The sequence below is a fragment of the Condylostylus longicornis genome, unplaced genomic scaffold, assembly GCF_029603195.1.
Source record: "Condylostylus longicornis isolate FDR11 unplaced genomic scaffold, ASM2960319v2 ptg000162l, whole genome shotgun sequence".
NCBI lineage: Eukaryota > Metazoa > Arthropoda > Insecta > Diptera > Dolichopodidae > Condylostylus > Condylostylus longicornis.
Window position 1 is genome coordinate 530,120 of NW_026578130.1, and position 17,716 is coordinate 547,835.

A 17,716-nucleotide genomic window follows, 5' to 3' on the forward strand; every position below is an offset into this window, starting at 1 on the left:
ACAATAATAAGCTTGGAGAATTTCTTTTTCACCATTAATTGTAGTTTAATTTTTTGAAAAGTTCTATTAGTTTAAACATGAACTTTGACGTTGCCAAAAAATAACCCAGTTAATTTTAATTGTAAGTTTATTTTTATATTAACCTGTAGGTGGCTTTAATATTCATAATTAATGTCAAATGCTCCAAACAAAAATTAGTCAGTCCAGTAAAATTAAAAGGTTCAGTTATTATTTTAGCGCTGCTTATATTTGTTGAAATTTTGTGTAAAAATCTTGAATTTAATTCTCAAATAAATTCCAACATTTTTTGGAAAAATAATTATAAATATCTCTACATTTTCATTATTCGATTATTAAATTACTGATAAGTGCACATCATAATCGTGGAAACCGATTATAAATCTAAATTTGTTCAAAGCATTTGATTTTCATTACAACAACTTAAAACAACAGGGAAAAGCTTTATATTTCAATTTCCTTATGAAAAAAAAAATCGAATGAAAAAACAAAAAGATAAAGAAAAGGAAAAAAAATAACTACGATTTAATTAAAAGAAAAATAAAATAAAAAATGACTACAAAAAACGTTGTTTAATCTTCTTAAATTTTTAAAAGTTGTTTTCAAGCAAATATTCTTTACTTCCTAAATATTAACCGATAAAGTAAGATGATGGGAACAGGAAACTTAATATCAATTGAATGGAAAAATATACATATATATACATATACAAAATTGTTCTTTTCAGAATTTTTGAATAAAGATGTTCTAATATTTTCAATTTACTTTAAGCAATTAAAAAACAAATTTATTAAAACTTCACTTGGTACGTATATTTTTCGTCCTTGATTTTTAGTTTAAATTATGTAGCTATAAGTATAGAAAATAAAAATATACATTATGTACATATGTATTTCATAAATAATATTTTATGCTATACATATATATGTACATAAATACAAAGTAAATTTTATAAACAAAAAGATTTGACAAAAATATTAGTTAAAAGTAAATCTTGTTAATTGAATAATTTTTAAACGATATTTTCTTTATAACTATTAAATTTATAGGTCCATACAAGTTATATACTAATTTAAGGTATATAAAATCAAATATAAAAAGGTAGCTTGCGGAGCAAACGGCACTTGAATTTATTAAGAAGCATCCCAGAGCAGTCTGTCATTAAACTTTCCATTTCGAAATTAAGTATTTTGATACTTTCCTGCCACTGTCATATCAGCCGTCATATCGAGTTTAAAAGATCCTCAAATATGGTAATGCTGTGAAAAAGCATAGGTGCATTGGAAAACTTGCATGCGGTAAGATTTTTATAATATTAACACCTTTAATTTCGAACATCTCACTCACTGTATTATAAAAGAAACACTTATATATCAGAGTGCGAAAAGCCGACTGAAAGAAGGCGGCAGAAAAATTAAAAATCCGGCTATCAAACTTCTTCTAGAAGTAAGTTTGTCTTCTCGTTAACCGACTCAACAATTCCATATGTTTTAAATTTTCTTGTATAATTCTTCAGGCTTGTATCCAAAATTATCAAAAAATCTGAACTTCTTTTAGAACTTTAATTATTTCCGTCGTTAATAATATACTTAATGTCATAAATTTTAATGCTCAATAATTAGTTTTCAAATAATGTTTCTTGTAAATAAAACAATATAATTGTTATGAAAAAGTTGTTTCTCAATCACCAATATACAATTAAAATTTAAGATATTGTAAATTATAACTATTAATTAACAACTAATTAGTTTCCGTAATGGTATATACATTTTTACAAATTGATAAAAATTTCGAATTTAATTTAAAAAATAATTGTATCTTCAGTATAAATTGAAGCACGTGAAAAAACTATTAACAGGATCATGAAAATAATATTGAATTTCTATTTTTTAAGCTTTTGTAACCCACATACAATCTCATTAATTGATCAAGACAATCAGATTATTCTTTTGTAAATTAATTATTTAATAAAAACCTAATTAACTGTAGGTATGTACAGTAAAACCTGTCTAGGATGGAACCTAAGACGAAAATCTGCCTATAACGGAATATTCTTTTTTGGCATGAAACATTTGAAAAAAAAATCAGATCAAAATCACCCTTTAAGAGAAATAGACATATTGGAGTACAGTACTAACTAATGCCAAAATAATACTTTGCATCCATAAGATATAAGATATACGAAGCCTACATAATGTAAGTTTAAGAAAATTTAATTTTTAAATTTTTTGTTTTTTTACAATTTTAAAATTGGTTTTATATAACATGTAAATAAATAACAATTTTAGTGTACCTACGTTATAAATGAAATGATATGTAAAAAATTTTTTTACTCTCAGCAATATGTCAAAATTCTGTCACAAACTTGTTTAAGACGGAAAACTGTTTTAAACGGAAATTTTTGTGCGAAATTTTTGTGCCGTTTCGTCTCACACAGGTTTTACTGTACTTACATTGAATTTCATAAAAAATAATATGCTCATTGTGAAATAAATTTTAAAATAAAAATTAATTTAAAAAAAATTAAAATTTTACAAAAACAATATTAATAAAAAGTCTTAATTTAAAAATTGTTACAAAACAACTTTTTTTAAATTTTTTGAAATAAAACTTTTCATGTATATGTAATTAATTTTAAAAAATATGAAATAGTTTTCATATGCGGTTAAAATTTTGATCAACTCAGTCTTTGTTGATTTTACTTCAACTCAATCTTGAGTTGAAGTAAATTGTTGAACAACATATCCGTATACACGACTCATGAGCTTTATATTTGTTCATTGCTAGCATTAATGCCATGAAATTCTTTTAATTTTGCCATGTTATCATGACAAACTTAAAAGAGCTATTTCAAATACAATCAGGATTAGTAAAATCTGTAGGTAAATAAAATTTCCTCTTTTTCTTTAATGCTTTATTATTGTATTAATTATTTTCTCAAAATTTCTCAAATATAAGACAAAAAAAAAAGATTCACATACAAAATTTTTTTTTAATCACTGCAGAGTTTTCACGATTATGGATTACGAAAATATAATAAAATATATGAAGATACATGAAGCCTGCAACAACTGTAAAAACTTTTTCGTATAACAAAACAAAATATCACGAAAAAGTGTAGACTTTCAAAACCATTTAATTCTAAATCACCCACATTAAAAAAACTTTTCAATGATTTTAATAAAAAATTTTTAGGGATCTCTGATGTGAAGCATATATATATAGATAAAATTTGAAATTTTATTTCTAAACAATTTTTATTATAAAATTTTTGCTATACTTTAAATATCTCAAAATATTTTTTTTCATTTAAATTTTATTCAATTAATTTTTCGAAAAAATTTTACTTATACTCTTTTAATAAATTCATTTTGTATAACAATTTCAAAAAAATGAAAAGAACCTTTTTCTTTTATTTTTTAAAACAATTTCATTTGAGTTTCAACAATAGCGTTACTTTTAAAAAGAAATAATTAAAATTTTGAATTTTATTTTCCACTTCCTGAAATTGTTAATCCTCTTAATACTTTTGAATTGCTAAAACATGTAGAAAACCCATTTTTTTTTTGTTTTATAAAAAATTTTTAAATTCCTTAATTTTCCATTTTAATTTAAAGTTTAATAATTTTTTGAACTTTTATAGCTATTTTAGATTCAAAAAACAACAAAAGGAAAAGGGCAATACAAGTGAAATATCAGAGAAGAATTGAATATCCTTAAGTATTAAATATAAAATTTCCAATGTATAGAATATCCTCAAACAAAAAAATTAACAGAATTGGCAAGAGGTAAAAAATAAGCTTTTAAATTAGTTAAATCAACCCAAAAAATGAAATTTTCATTAAAAACATTATTGTTTTATTATTCGGCAATCTAAACCTCTTCCTATATACAAATATACTTGTATATAAGGAAGAGAATTTGAAGCATGCCGATTAATCACAAATCCCGTATGATAACTTGGTTAAGAAAAAAAAATTCTTCCATACTTTTATAAAAATTTTTTTAACAAATTAATCTTTAATTTTTTTTTTCATGTTGTTTTCTGCCCTTAGGATTCTAATTTGAAATATAGAGAATGAAGGAGCAAAAGCAAAAAGGATCAAAGAGCTTAATAAATATTGATGGTTATCTCAATTTGGTTTAATTTTTTAAAACTATGATTATATAGAAGAAATGGAAGATTATTGTCAAAAGGATGAAAAAACAATAGGTATTTTTGGTGTAAGCAAAAAAAAAAAATCTATAGTGTACGAGTTAATCAAAGGCTTGTAAATGAGCGCATTTTACTTTTATAATTCAATTTAACAAAACCCAATAAAATTTTAGGACTTTGATTGATCAAAAAAATAATTCAAAGTCTGATTTTAATTATGACTTTTGCATCCACGTGCGTTTAGTTTTTGTTAAAATATCATAGTTGAAATGCTAATTGATATATATCACTTCGTACATTTTTTAATGATTAAGGCATTGGAGTGCTTTATGATTTCATAGAGTTTGTTCTATGGTTCCGTGTGATATACGACAATTCAGTTGAAATATTTTTTTCCGCAGAATGTTATTAAGAATCTTTTCAACCCTGAACGTTAAGTTAAAATTTTAAATAAACTGTGTTAGTAATTTATTAATATATGTGTTTTATATATTTTTTAGATTTACCAAGCGGACACACAGACGAACGGATATTTTTTAAAAAACGTATGTCTTTAATATTAAGAAATTTTTGGTATACTCTTAAGCATAATAATGAGTGGATAATGATTGTTCGTTCGTTCGTTCGTATGTCTTAACAAACGAAAAAAGGTTAATTGGTTCTCTTATGCCATTTATTTTTTTATGAAGAACATTTTTCATTATTTTAGAAGTGTTCCTTAAATTATACTAAAACGTTTTTCAATATAATTATACAATGAGTTATCGTCCTTTATTTTAAAACCAATACTACTCTTCTTCTTTCCTAATAATATAAGTTTAATTATATTCTTTAAGACATAATAATGCAAACATTTTGTAAAAATAGTATCCATTTATGAGGTCCTTAAATATATATTATATATTAAATAAGATATTATGAGAATCTTTTAAATTGGTTCTATTCTTGTATAGTACAATTTTTATTTTATAATAAAATTTGTTTGATTTTCCGATTCAATTGATTTTAGTTATATAGAATAGAAAAAGAATAGAATAAAATAGAATTTATATTATATACATAATATTAAGCTTTATCTAGTTTTAGTATATGTGTACATGATTATAAAAATGGTTTAATACGTGCTCACATTAGAAGATTGCCACATTTTAAGAATTTCAATTTATAGAGAAGATTTTGTTTAAAAAGTAAGGGAAATCAATTTTTATTTTTTCCTAAATTTAAGAACGATTTTATGTACAAGCCTAATAATATTACAATAATTGAAAATACTTTGAGTGTGACCCAAACGATTATTGCTTTTTATATATACATATATATAATATTAATAATATAATTTTAATCAAATTTTTTTTTTTGATACGTATGTACATATATGTTATGGGGGTTTAAATGTATACACGTTCTACCCCTAATACATTGATTTTTAAATTACACAGGGATGCATTGATCTATTTCAATATAAATCTGTCCGGACGATAGGCAAAATATTTTTTCCCACAAGTGTTTTTTTTTTTATTAAATTCTTAAACGAAAAAGAAATATACATAATAAGATTTAACATCTTAATAAGGATTTATAAAATGCGTTTAATGAAATTTATTATTATTTTACCCTCGAGGCAAGAATATTTCACAAAAAGAAAACAAAAAGATAAAAAATTTATAACTTATGGAACATCATAAATCATAACATAAAATATTTTTACCATTACTCTGATAATTTATAATCGTATTATATAATATATGAGATTTAAACAGAAAACTGTAATCAAAATCAAAATTATTTAGAAATTTTTTAAATATGCTTTAATATATTGAAATCTTTTATAATGATGATTTAATTATTTAAGATAATTTTTTGGTTATCTGGCTTCCTTATTTGGTTTTTGACATTTTCAATTCGCCTACTGATGCCAATACCCCAACTTCAATTAAAATTAGTACAGAATATGTAACTACAGAAAATTGTTAGGGAGTAACTTCATATTGGTCCACTCAATTGAAAGACCCAAAATGTATGAAATTATACTTAATTGACAAATAATAGCAATGACGTTTTAATCAATTCACTTGAAAATTACCTGTAGATTCGATGTTTTCCTCAATTTTTCTTTTAATTTAAACCCCTAGAGAAAGCACTCATTGTTTTTGTACTTAGTAATTTAATAGAATAAATTTAGTTTATTTTGATAATAATATCTATGATAATTTTAGTTTATTTAAATAATTACCATAGGCTAATTTAATCCACCAAATACATATACCGAATAGTTTATATGAATGACTAGTATTCATTTTTTCATTTCTAATATTTTTTCTTTTAGATGTTCTATATAAAACAGTTTGATAATTTAGAAAATATTGCCGCAATAATTTTCAAAAATGTTTAAATGAATATCGGATGGTTGAGTAAAAACTGATTATCATTTATGGTGGATCTATTTTGATATTTAATTTGAAGTCCTGAAATAAAAATAATTAGTTACAGAGCGTTACATTATAAATACAATGACTGAAACTAAAATCCAATAATAAGGAAATCAACGTATAAACCTTAATGTAGACGGTCTGGCTGACTTTATCAAGTTTTGCATTTATATAAATCTGTAAATATATTGAATTCAACAATTTTAACTAAAAAAAATATATGCATTTTTTGATCTGATTGCAAACTAATATGAAATCTATAACTGTTATACAAAGTGTATTTGTAGAATTGAATTCAAATTGGATAACTTTCAAATTTCTGAAGAATATCTTTTAGCATAACTTTAGGCAATTCAGTAAATAAATACGTGTGCTTAATCATTGAAAAATACTATTGATCTCTTTTTTTTTCTCAAAGAAGAGAAGATGTATAAGAGAAAATAAAAATAAAATTTCAATCAAAGACATTAAAATTGTTATTGGTTTAAATTTATGGTACAATTATGATGAGGCATGATAGCAATACCTTTGAATTTATTTGTATTATTTTCATATATGTAGCTACTTTTATTTATTTATTTATACATTTTTATAAAATTATAAATAAATCAAATTGGTTTACCCTGACATAATATTTTATATAATATATATGTACATGATATGAATCATACATCACATATACTCTTGTTAATAATGACAATACAATATAAAATCTACATAATATTTATATCCACTTTTAGATAACAATGTAAAAAATTTCTTTTACGATTTTGATATAGATAAAAATGTGCTTACAGTTAACATTTTATCTGATTATATATTCATATTTTACAGATTACTTATACTGCTCGAAATATGAAGGCTATATTATTGAATGGGAGCAAAATGTTATATATGGTATGCGTATAAAGAAAAAAGTGCCATTAATAAAAAATAAAATTGAATCGAATCAATGTTTTGTAGGAAGAAGAAATTAGATGAAAAACAAGGATCATAAAAAGCTAAAAAATGTATTATCCGGATATCTGCAACCAGCAGTAAATATTAACAAAAAAGTTTGTTAAGTTTGGTCAAGGATAAATTAAAAATAAATGAGAGATGCGTTTCATATAAAATCAAATGCAATTAATAATTGCGAGAAATTTTACATAGGATAAACGAAGAGAATCATACAACCTCAGGCTAAAGGAACATTTAACTGAGGTAAAACGTGCAAGGAAACTTGTAACTAAAGGGAATTTCGATTAAATGATTCCGAAACACATTTACAAAACGAATCATAAAATTACAAAAGAGAACTTAAAGGTTATTAAAGAGGTAAAGGAGGATATAGGAGAGAAGTTCATTAAAGCATGGAGATACACAAATCTAACAATGCCTACTGAAAACTTATTAAAGTACAACATTATTTTTTCCGGTAAGAAAACATAAACAACTACATAATCCTTTCCATTTTTTTTAGAAATTTGAAATTTTTTTTAAACAATGAAGAACATTGTGAATTAAAGAAGGCGGAAAAATCTAATAAAAACTTAATTTTGAAATGTCAGACCCCTACACATTTCTGTGACTAAATTGAAATTAGAAATTAATTTTTTATAATACTTTAATATAACACTTATAATAAATATAAAAAATGTCCTCTTATGTAAAACATGTTATCAATACTAACTTATTTTATTCTAAATTCAATTCTTTTTTGTGGTGTATGTTATTATTGGTTCGTATATTTGTGTGTACATGATAATATTGCCAATATATGTATATAGGAAATTAAGATTTTTCATCATAAAGATAAAAAGGAGGCTTGAATCGAAGGACATTTTTACCAATTTTTATAAATACTAAATACATATGTATGTAAATGCATATATAATTTTATATAACAAAGAAAATAATAATGTAAAAGAAAAATTAAATGTTATTGTTATTAGAGGAAATTTTTATATTAAAAAAAAAAACGGAAAGAGATTGAAAGGAAGAACCTTAATTTTCCTTATTTTTTTTTCTGAATTTATTTTTATTATTTTAATTAAATCAATATTTTATTGAATTTTTTTTTATTATATTCTTTCGAATTGAATGAATTAACTAGATTATAGGCTTAGAATATATCACTGAAATTTTGTTTTTCCTATATATGTTTTTTATTTTATACATAGCTTAAATTTTTCTTCTCAATCTTTATCATTTCAAAGTCATCTAATCATCAATCAGAAACAGAAAATGTCATTGAATATTGAATTAAATTAAAGAAAAACAAAGATGAAAATCTTTAAGCATCATTTTAAATTTTCAAAAAAATTTTTATATCCTATAAAAATTTCAGATTTTCTTACCAAATAGACAAATAATCAATATAAAATCTGATTGGTTCTAGATCATTAACCATTATAGTTCATTAAGTTTTATATATAGAAATAATGTTTGTCGCACGTAAGTTACAAAATGTTGAGTATAAAATGTTTTTTTTTTAAAAAAATTAACAAAAATCCACAAGAAAAAAAAAAAAATTCCTCAAGGAAATATAATTGAAAATCTTTTATGACCACCTCATCATTTGACCTATATTTATGTACGTAATCAAATTCGAAGTAGATTTGTAACAAGTTTTATAGCTTTTAAACCTATTGTATTTCCTTTTTAAAGGATTTGTTCCTATATATATTATGACTAAGTTATGGTGTTTACTGCTTCTCAGAATAACCCCGAATAATTAATAAATTAATTGTTTTTGGAAAAGCACATCACATATTGTATTAATTACAAAATTCTTTGAATATTTTACAATGATTATCTGGGATAACTTCTTGGATGAATTCTACAAATTGCATAAAATAAATTATAAATTAAAATTAAAACGCAAAATATTGTAATTTTATTTATGAATTTATAGCAATTAAATATAAATTGCTTAAAAGTTTTATGTAAATTAAATTATTGAATAATTAAAATTATAAAATAATTATTTAATTTACACATTATTATTTAAAATTATCAAATATTTTGTATATTTATTCACAATATTTATGTAACAAATGAATAATTTATAATTTCCCAAAAACCATAATTAATTAATTTAACAAAAATAAAATTTAATATTGTTATTATTGTTTTAATTTAAGAATGCATTATATTCTGTGGCTAAAAGTAAATTGAAACTTTTACTATTATTTTAAAAGAAAAATATTTATTTTTTAACAGATTCATAGTTATTATACTTAAATTGTTTTTAAAACAATTACTGTTATACATATATAGTTAAAAATTTCCAAAATATTTAATGTTATTTTAATAAAAATCGAATTTGATATTATTTTCATAAATTCCTTTTATTGTTTATTTGATACATTAAGTATAATATGATTTAAAGTACTCCTACATGCATACCATGTAGATCGATTACGAATATAATCATTGATAAAAAAAAATAAAGAATTTTATACTTAATCGTGAAATAATACTCGTACATACATAATATGTATATATAAAATAACAATTAATTTATCAAAAAATATTTAATTAAGATTTCTTTACACCAACACTTTTAATAGATTTTAAGCGTAAATCCTCTTCTATTTGTAAAGCATATTCTTAAATTAAATATAGGTTTTACTTTTAAATTTCATGAAGAACGTTTCTATATACAAATACAATACATATTATGTATGTATATTAAAAAGACGCTATAATATAATGCTAAAAAATCGCAATATTTAATAGAATTTTGATATACTTTACTTAGTGTTACTAACTTGCTCACCAACCATCTTCTCATATTTTTTTAAAAATACAAGAAATACTGCTGAATAATATTTAATTTTTTTAAAAAATTTGTAGGATTTTGATTTTTACAATAACTGAAGGTCATTTTTATTGTATTTTATTATCGAATTTCTATAATCATTCAACTTAAAAGAAGAGCCTTTTTTTACACACAAAATTAATATGGAAAGGGAAGTGTTGCTTGGAGCAAGAATTTTTTCAATTTAATTCCATAATGTCTGAAACCTTAAGCGTTTAATATTTTGATTTTATTATATGGATTATAATTTAATTTAAGATTTTTATATAAGAATTTCAAAAGTGAAATTACTTATTTCTGTAGAAAAACCCATGGTACATAATATTATATACATAACAATTTTATAACTAAATTTGATTTATATAAGTGTGAAAAATTGAAAAAATTTTGTAATTAAGTGTATTTTTAGATTAACTTCTTTGAAAATTACAATGAATTTGTTTATAAATGTAACAATAGCATTTTGTCATATAAGTATAAAATTTTATTGATTAAGATACAGATTTTGAAGCAACTACTGATATATTTATGAAAAAAAAAACACGTACAGTGGATGTTCTCGAGAATTTTTGTAATTTTTAGAGGAAAATCAAAGTTTGAATTTAAAAAATGAAAAAAAAATTGAATTTTTGTGAGTTCTCAGCGATTTTGAACAAACTTGTTAGTTCAAGTGATACTTTTTAAGAATATTCCTAAATTTTTGATCAACCAGGACTGATATTCCCAATGCTGAGCTAGAAAACTATGAAAAATTTAAAAAAATTCTCAAATATACAAAACATATTTTTAAAAATTATTTATAATTCTGTAGTAAAATGACCATTTCATCACAAATTTTTCCAATATAAATTTTTTATAGTTTTTATCAAGGCAGTGTTGATTATACGTACTTGAATAAAATTTTCTCTTTTCATTTTTCAGATTTGTTTCAATTACCTACATACATATCATATTCCCTCACTTCCATATATGTAATATATCTAATTGTTTAGTAATTTTTATATTATTAAAACTAGATACATATCAGAAAAAATCGAAAACAAGTATACTTAGATAAAATTTTAAAATTTTATATCGTAAAAACGAAAAACATTACTATATAAACTTAAAAATTATTTCAAAATTTTATTCAATTTCAACAACCTTGTTTTCGATTTTATTTATTTACATTAAAATGGCCAATAATATACGGCATGTATAACATGAAATGCTATTATGTGTTTTCCATAATGTTTATAATTTGTTATTAGAATTCACTACACTGAAATTATTACAAGGTTTTAAAAAGTTAGAGCTTTATTGTATGTTAATTGAGAAAATATCTCTCTAGTTAATTTTTGCAATAAGTCGCTATTACTATTATGTATGTAGATCTTATTCGCAAATTGATTCATTCTTTTTGATGTTATAGCTTATAAGTACCCTAAATTGGGAAACAATAATTTTTAAAGAAAAAGTTTTCAAATATTTTTCAAAAACCTACATGTTTCCAGCATTTTACTGGCCTTAAATAGTACTAATGTTCAGATAAAGAATAAATTTTTGAATTTTAATTAATTTTTATATAATAAGTTCTTAAAAAATTCTTAATATTCGAACAAATTTTAAATTTTATATCTTAAGGTTGCCAAATGTAATATTTTTTTAACTAATTCATTTTTGATGTTTTCAAATACAGTTTTTATTTTCAATCAATTAAAATGTTAATTTATTTCTATTTAATATATAATTACATATATTCATATATGTACGAATTAATAAATATTGAAATTGAATATTGTATTTATTTAACATATATGTATGTATATATTTTACTTTTTTTATTTATGCTAAATAGTTTTTAAATTTTTTTTTTATGCATTTATTCTTGTATTGAAGGTATTCCAATCTGAACAAATCAAAATATGAAATGATCTAGTTAAATGGAAATTTAATTTTGTTACATTTTTTGTTGTATCCGACAATTAATCTGAATTTATAAAGTTCAGAAACTGATTGTATGATTGCCAGTAAGTAACCTTTACTTGTTAAATTGTTCACAAATATCGTGTCCTACATTTGAAATATATAGTATGCACATAAATATAATATTCAATTTTGAAATAATAATTTAAATAACAAATTTAAATGAGTTTAAAATAAAATTTACAAAAACTATAATATAAGCCCACATTTTTTTGATTTTGTAAAAAAATAATTTCATAAAATTTCGCCAGTAAAAATTTGTTTTTTTAATTTAATTTGTTTACGAACAGGCTGTCAGACATATTTGAATTAAAATAGATAGTAGTTAGATACTGTATATGCAAAATTGCGGGAAAATTTAACACGTAAGAGAATGAATGATTTTTTGAAACTGTAGCTTTAAGTCAAATTATAATAATGTTTTTTTTATAACTTGATAGCTGTTCAAAACTCTTCATAAAATTGTCTTGTTTTCTTTATAAGTTTAGAGTAAATATGGCAAGAATAGAGTAATTACTCTTATTTCCATTGAACAATCAACCTAAAATAGAGTTTTTGCCAAGCGTATAGTGAAATCTGCTTAAATTGAAAATTATAGTTCAATTTTGCTTTACTTCTAAATTTCTAATATAAGGGTACACTAATTAAGATCTATATTATATATATATGTAAATGAAAATAAAAACAATTCATAATCACCTCGTTTTTATTTTTTAAATTTGAAGCAAAACTCTAAAAAAATTTTATATTTTGTCTTTGACCAAATTTTTAATAAAACGTCCACATCCGGTGCATACATACGAACACATATCAATTGGAATTAACAATTAAGGAAAACAAAAAGAAAAATATTGAATTTAGTTTTAAATTTTTCGTTGATATTTATCGAAAATATTGAAGTTTATTTTTTTTATATACGAATAAATTAAAATAATAAATTTTAAAAGTTTTACTTTAAAATGAATAAAACTATAGCCAGTCGCATTTGAAATTGTCATAGAGATCAAAAATGTAAAATTATATAAATATATATATAGAGACAAAGTATTATTATGGAGATTAATTTTTTCATATAAAAGAATTTGTTGCTCTTTAATATATTGGAAGAATTAATAAATTCTAAAAATTAAGCAACAAAGTATATGTTTATATAATTATAGAATATGCCATATTCATATTAATCATACTCTTTATTTATATTACATCTCTTATAGTACCTGGGTTAAGCAAAATAAGATGACCAGACCAGGGAGAAATACGTACCTCCAATAATAATACATTCTTGTACTCGGAAAACCAGACTGGCGAACATGGAATGTTAATAATTATAGATAAAACGCTCCGAAGCAGCTTATTAACATGGAAGCCCTTCTCAAATCGAATAATATCAGCAAGATTCGATTCAAGAATAAAAAAAAATCACTAAGGTATAGTGCTACATTCCTACCGAAAACGCAACAGGTGAAGTTAAAGATGACTAAAATAGGGGACTTCAATACGAAGGTTGAAGGCTTAAAAATGTTACCAACGATGGGGCATGACCTATCCGAGCAATACGATCTAGTAATATAGACCGGTACGATATTTCCACACCAAAAAAATACATAAATATACATGTAAAAATAAAAGTCAAGTTGTCAGCCATAAGAGATACGAATGTTAGCCGATTGAGATGACTTGACACTCAAAAAGCTTAAATCGGAAGGTAAAAAACAATATTTTTTGTAAACCATCATAAAAAATATTACTTGCTCAAAAACCTGGTCAATTCGTATGTCGAAATCGAAAAAATAAATTTTTCAAAGTAATTTTAATATTTTACCAAAATATTCACATTTTTGGTCATTCAAAATACCAAAAAATAAATTTTCTTCATTTATATATACATATATATATATCATATATATAATATATATATATATATATATATATACATATATATATATATATATATATATATACATATATATATATATATATATATATCATATACATATATATATATATATATATCATATATATACATAAATATATATCATATATATAATATATATATATATCATATATATATATATATGTATATATATGTGTATATATATACATATATATATATATATATATATTACATGTATGATATATATATATATATATGTATATATATATGTATATATAAATGAAGAAAATTTATTTTTTTTTATTTATATATATATATATATACATATAATTGTGTAAGATATATTTATGTATCTTCAATTCTTTCGAAAATCATAAACATAAAGTTCCAAAAATACATTTTCTTTTTAAGAATCTAGGAAGTATAATAATAGTAATAGCATAGAGAAATAAGTAATCCAAGAGGTCTCAACATTAATTTTTTCCATTTTGTCTTGCTGAAATGGGATACCAGAATCTTGGTGTATATGAAAAAATTACTATGAATAAAAACAACAAAAAGAACACAAAAATTTGGTATACACACAATATTTTATCGTAAATTTTTTGTATACCAAATAGATAAAAGTTTTTTACGTTATTCTCTTGTTTTTTCATTACTTCTTTGCATTCTTTCAAGTTATACATATGTATGTATATGTATAGGTATACATAATACATATCTACATTCATAAATTCGAAATATTAATAAGATTATTATATGTATTTGTACGTGCCGCTGCTTTTCGATATTTTTTCGTTTGAAATAATTGAAATTGTAAAATTTTGGAACTTTATATGTACATTATAATTGCGTTCGTACAATAGCGAAGGCTGTAGATATTTAATCGCTTGAATTTAAAGTTCTTATGCTGTAATAAACACGCATGATTAAAATGGCATGCAAAACATATAAATATAAATTTAATTTAAAAGATATATTAGAAAAGTGTGTTATTTCGAATTGCTTTCAAAAAAGAAATTCCAATAATAATTTTAAACTTTTTAAATTTCCTAAGCGAAAAAATATTTTGAATATTTGGCTTTCTAATTGTAATCTGAAACAAGAAAAAATAAAAAATAAATTCATATGTAATAAGCATTTTAATTCAGATTGCATTGGAACTAAATATTTGAAAAAAAAATGCAATTCCAACTATTTTTGACTGGGAGCCTAAATATAGGGAGATTCCTGAAAATATATTGAGTTTTCCTAACACTAAATTAAAAAAATGTTGTGCCAAGGAATGTACTAGTTCTAATAGGACCAATAAAATATTTAAATTCCCCACCGATTTCACTTTAAAGCAAACTTGGCTAGAAAACTGTGGATTTAATTCAAGTTTTTCCACTCAAAATAAATATATATGCTCCAAACATTTTAAAATAACAGATATTTTAAAGCAAAAACTTAGAAAAAAAGCAGTACCCTTACTTAATCTATTCAATCCAAAGTTTATTTTTGAATTTAACGACGAAGACAATGATTTAATTAAAAAGAAATATCTAACTTTGTACCACTTTCGATTTCATGAAAACTGTCGAAAGATTCTACTATTTTATATATTACAGTTCACATTATAAACGTTTCACGTAAATGATAATTATTGTAATAAAAATTTACATAATTTTCGTAATATCATATTCATATAATACACATTAATACATTCCTATATAATTATAATACATATATACATATTTCTATAATGGCACAAATTTTTGTCTTTTTAAAATTTCAAATCAAAAATTTTATTTTATTCATAAACTTATAATATCAAACACCATATAATATTAAGAAAGAAATTATGCATTCAGTATGTTTATACATACATACATACCTACTTATATGTTCATAATATTTTGTTTGATCTTTATTTGTATTGTATACCTACGTACATACATTTAAATGATAATAAAAAAAAATCAAGATATCGTAAATAAAATCATTGTTCAATTGAGAAACGATATTCTTTGTTTTTCGTTCTTTCTTTTTTCTACGTTCATATTTTTTCATATACACCAAGATTCTGGTACCTAGTTTTCATGTTTGAATTTTTTCCATTTGTTCGGCTTGAATATTCTTCAATTACTTATTTTTCTATGGTAATAGTTATTAATAACACTGTTAATTTTTTTTCTCCCATAATATAGAAGGCGCTATATATAATACTCCCTACAGATTTCAAATTTTAACTTTTTCTTATATATTTAAGATATTTTACAAAAATTTTTAAAATTAGAATTAAGAATTCATCAAACAATAATGTACACAATTATTTAATATTTATAGATTGAAAATTGTTTAGTGAATATATTATGTAAAATCAACCCAAAACCTATATGTATTAATGAAGGTCTTTAAGCCGGTTTGTTGAAATTCTTCTTAGTGGCTTATATTTGTTCAAATTTTGTTAAAGTTGTGGTGTGTTGAATTGGTAGATATATTGATTAGTTTGCACAATTGATCTAAAAGGAAGGAACAGCTTTATATAATTTGATAATTAAATAAAAACGTTTTCTATTATTCATCTGATGCAGAATATTGTTTGTATACATTAAAAACCAATTTTATTTTACTTTTAGATTTAAATCTCACAAAAAAAAAACAAGCTTCTCATAATGCAAATTTATTTCAATATTATTTTGTTATTATAAGTAAATATAGTGTGCTTAAAATACAATGATTTATACATTTAAAGTTATTAAAAAAGAAAACCATAACCTTTTTACAAATATTTAAAAAATTAATAAATTCTATTTTCTCTTTTTGAAGAAAAAGAAACACGCAGAATGGTTATGTAAGGATCTAAAATTTTGCATAAGGAAAAAAAAAGGAAAACACTTAAAAGTTTTTTTTTTTTCTTATACGAGTATATATAAAATATTTTACATTAATATTGTAGAAAAGGTTCAATATCATTAAATTCAATTTAAACTATACACGCAAGTAGAAAAAAAAATAATATTAAATCATAACGATTTAATCTTCTTGAAGTTTAAAAGGAAAAATAAATTCATTTAATTTTATATACATTATATATAAATATACATATATAAAACATATATAAGCATAAGTAACCTATAGTACCTATATTGTATTGTTTATAAATTGTATCTATATGTAAATGTAAAACATTCTTACAACTTTTAAAAGAAAACAAAAATTCCCATCTGAACTCTTTATCATAAAGATATAAAATTGCTACAATATAATACACAACAATACAGAAAATGTAAAAAAAAACAAATGGAAACTTTTAAGGATCTTATACGAGTAATATATTATCCTTAGGTAAAAGCTCAATATACGACCTTGTACAAATAAATTCAATATATATTTACATAAAAAATGACAAATTTCTGATAATATTTTTATATATAAAAAAGAACAAAACAATAATAATTTTTTGT

The 17,716-nt window shown here is 22.1% G+C and overlaps 1 long non-coding RNA gene across 1 annotated transcript; it reads left to right on the forward strand.

The window, feature by feature from the left end:
• The first annotated feature begins 1,196 nt into the window (after positions 1-1,196).
• Positions 1,197-4,274, forward strand: LOC129616125 (uncharacterized). Its single transcript, XR_008697517.1, has 3 exons — positions 1,197-1,316; positions 3,662-3,806; positions 4,074-4,274. It is a non-coding gene; the product is annotated as an uncharacterized LOC129616125 (long non-coding RNA).
• The last annotated feature ends 13,442 nt before the right edge of the window (positions 4,275-17,716 follow it).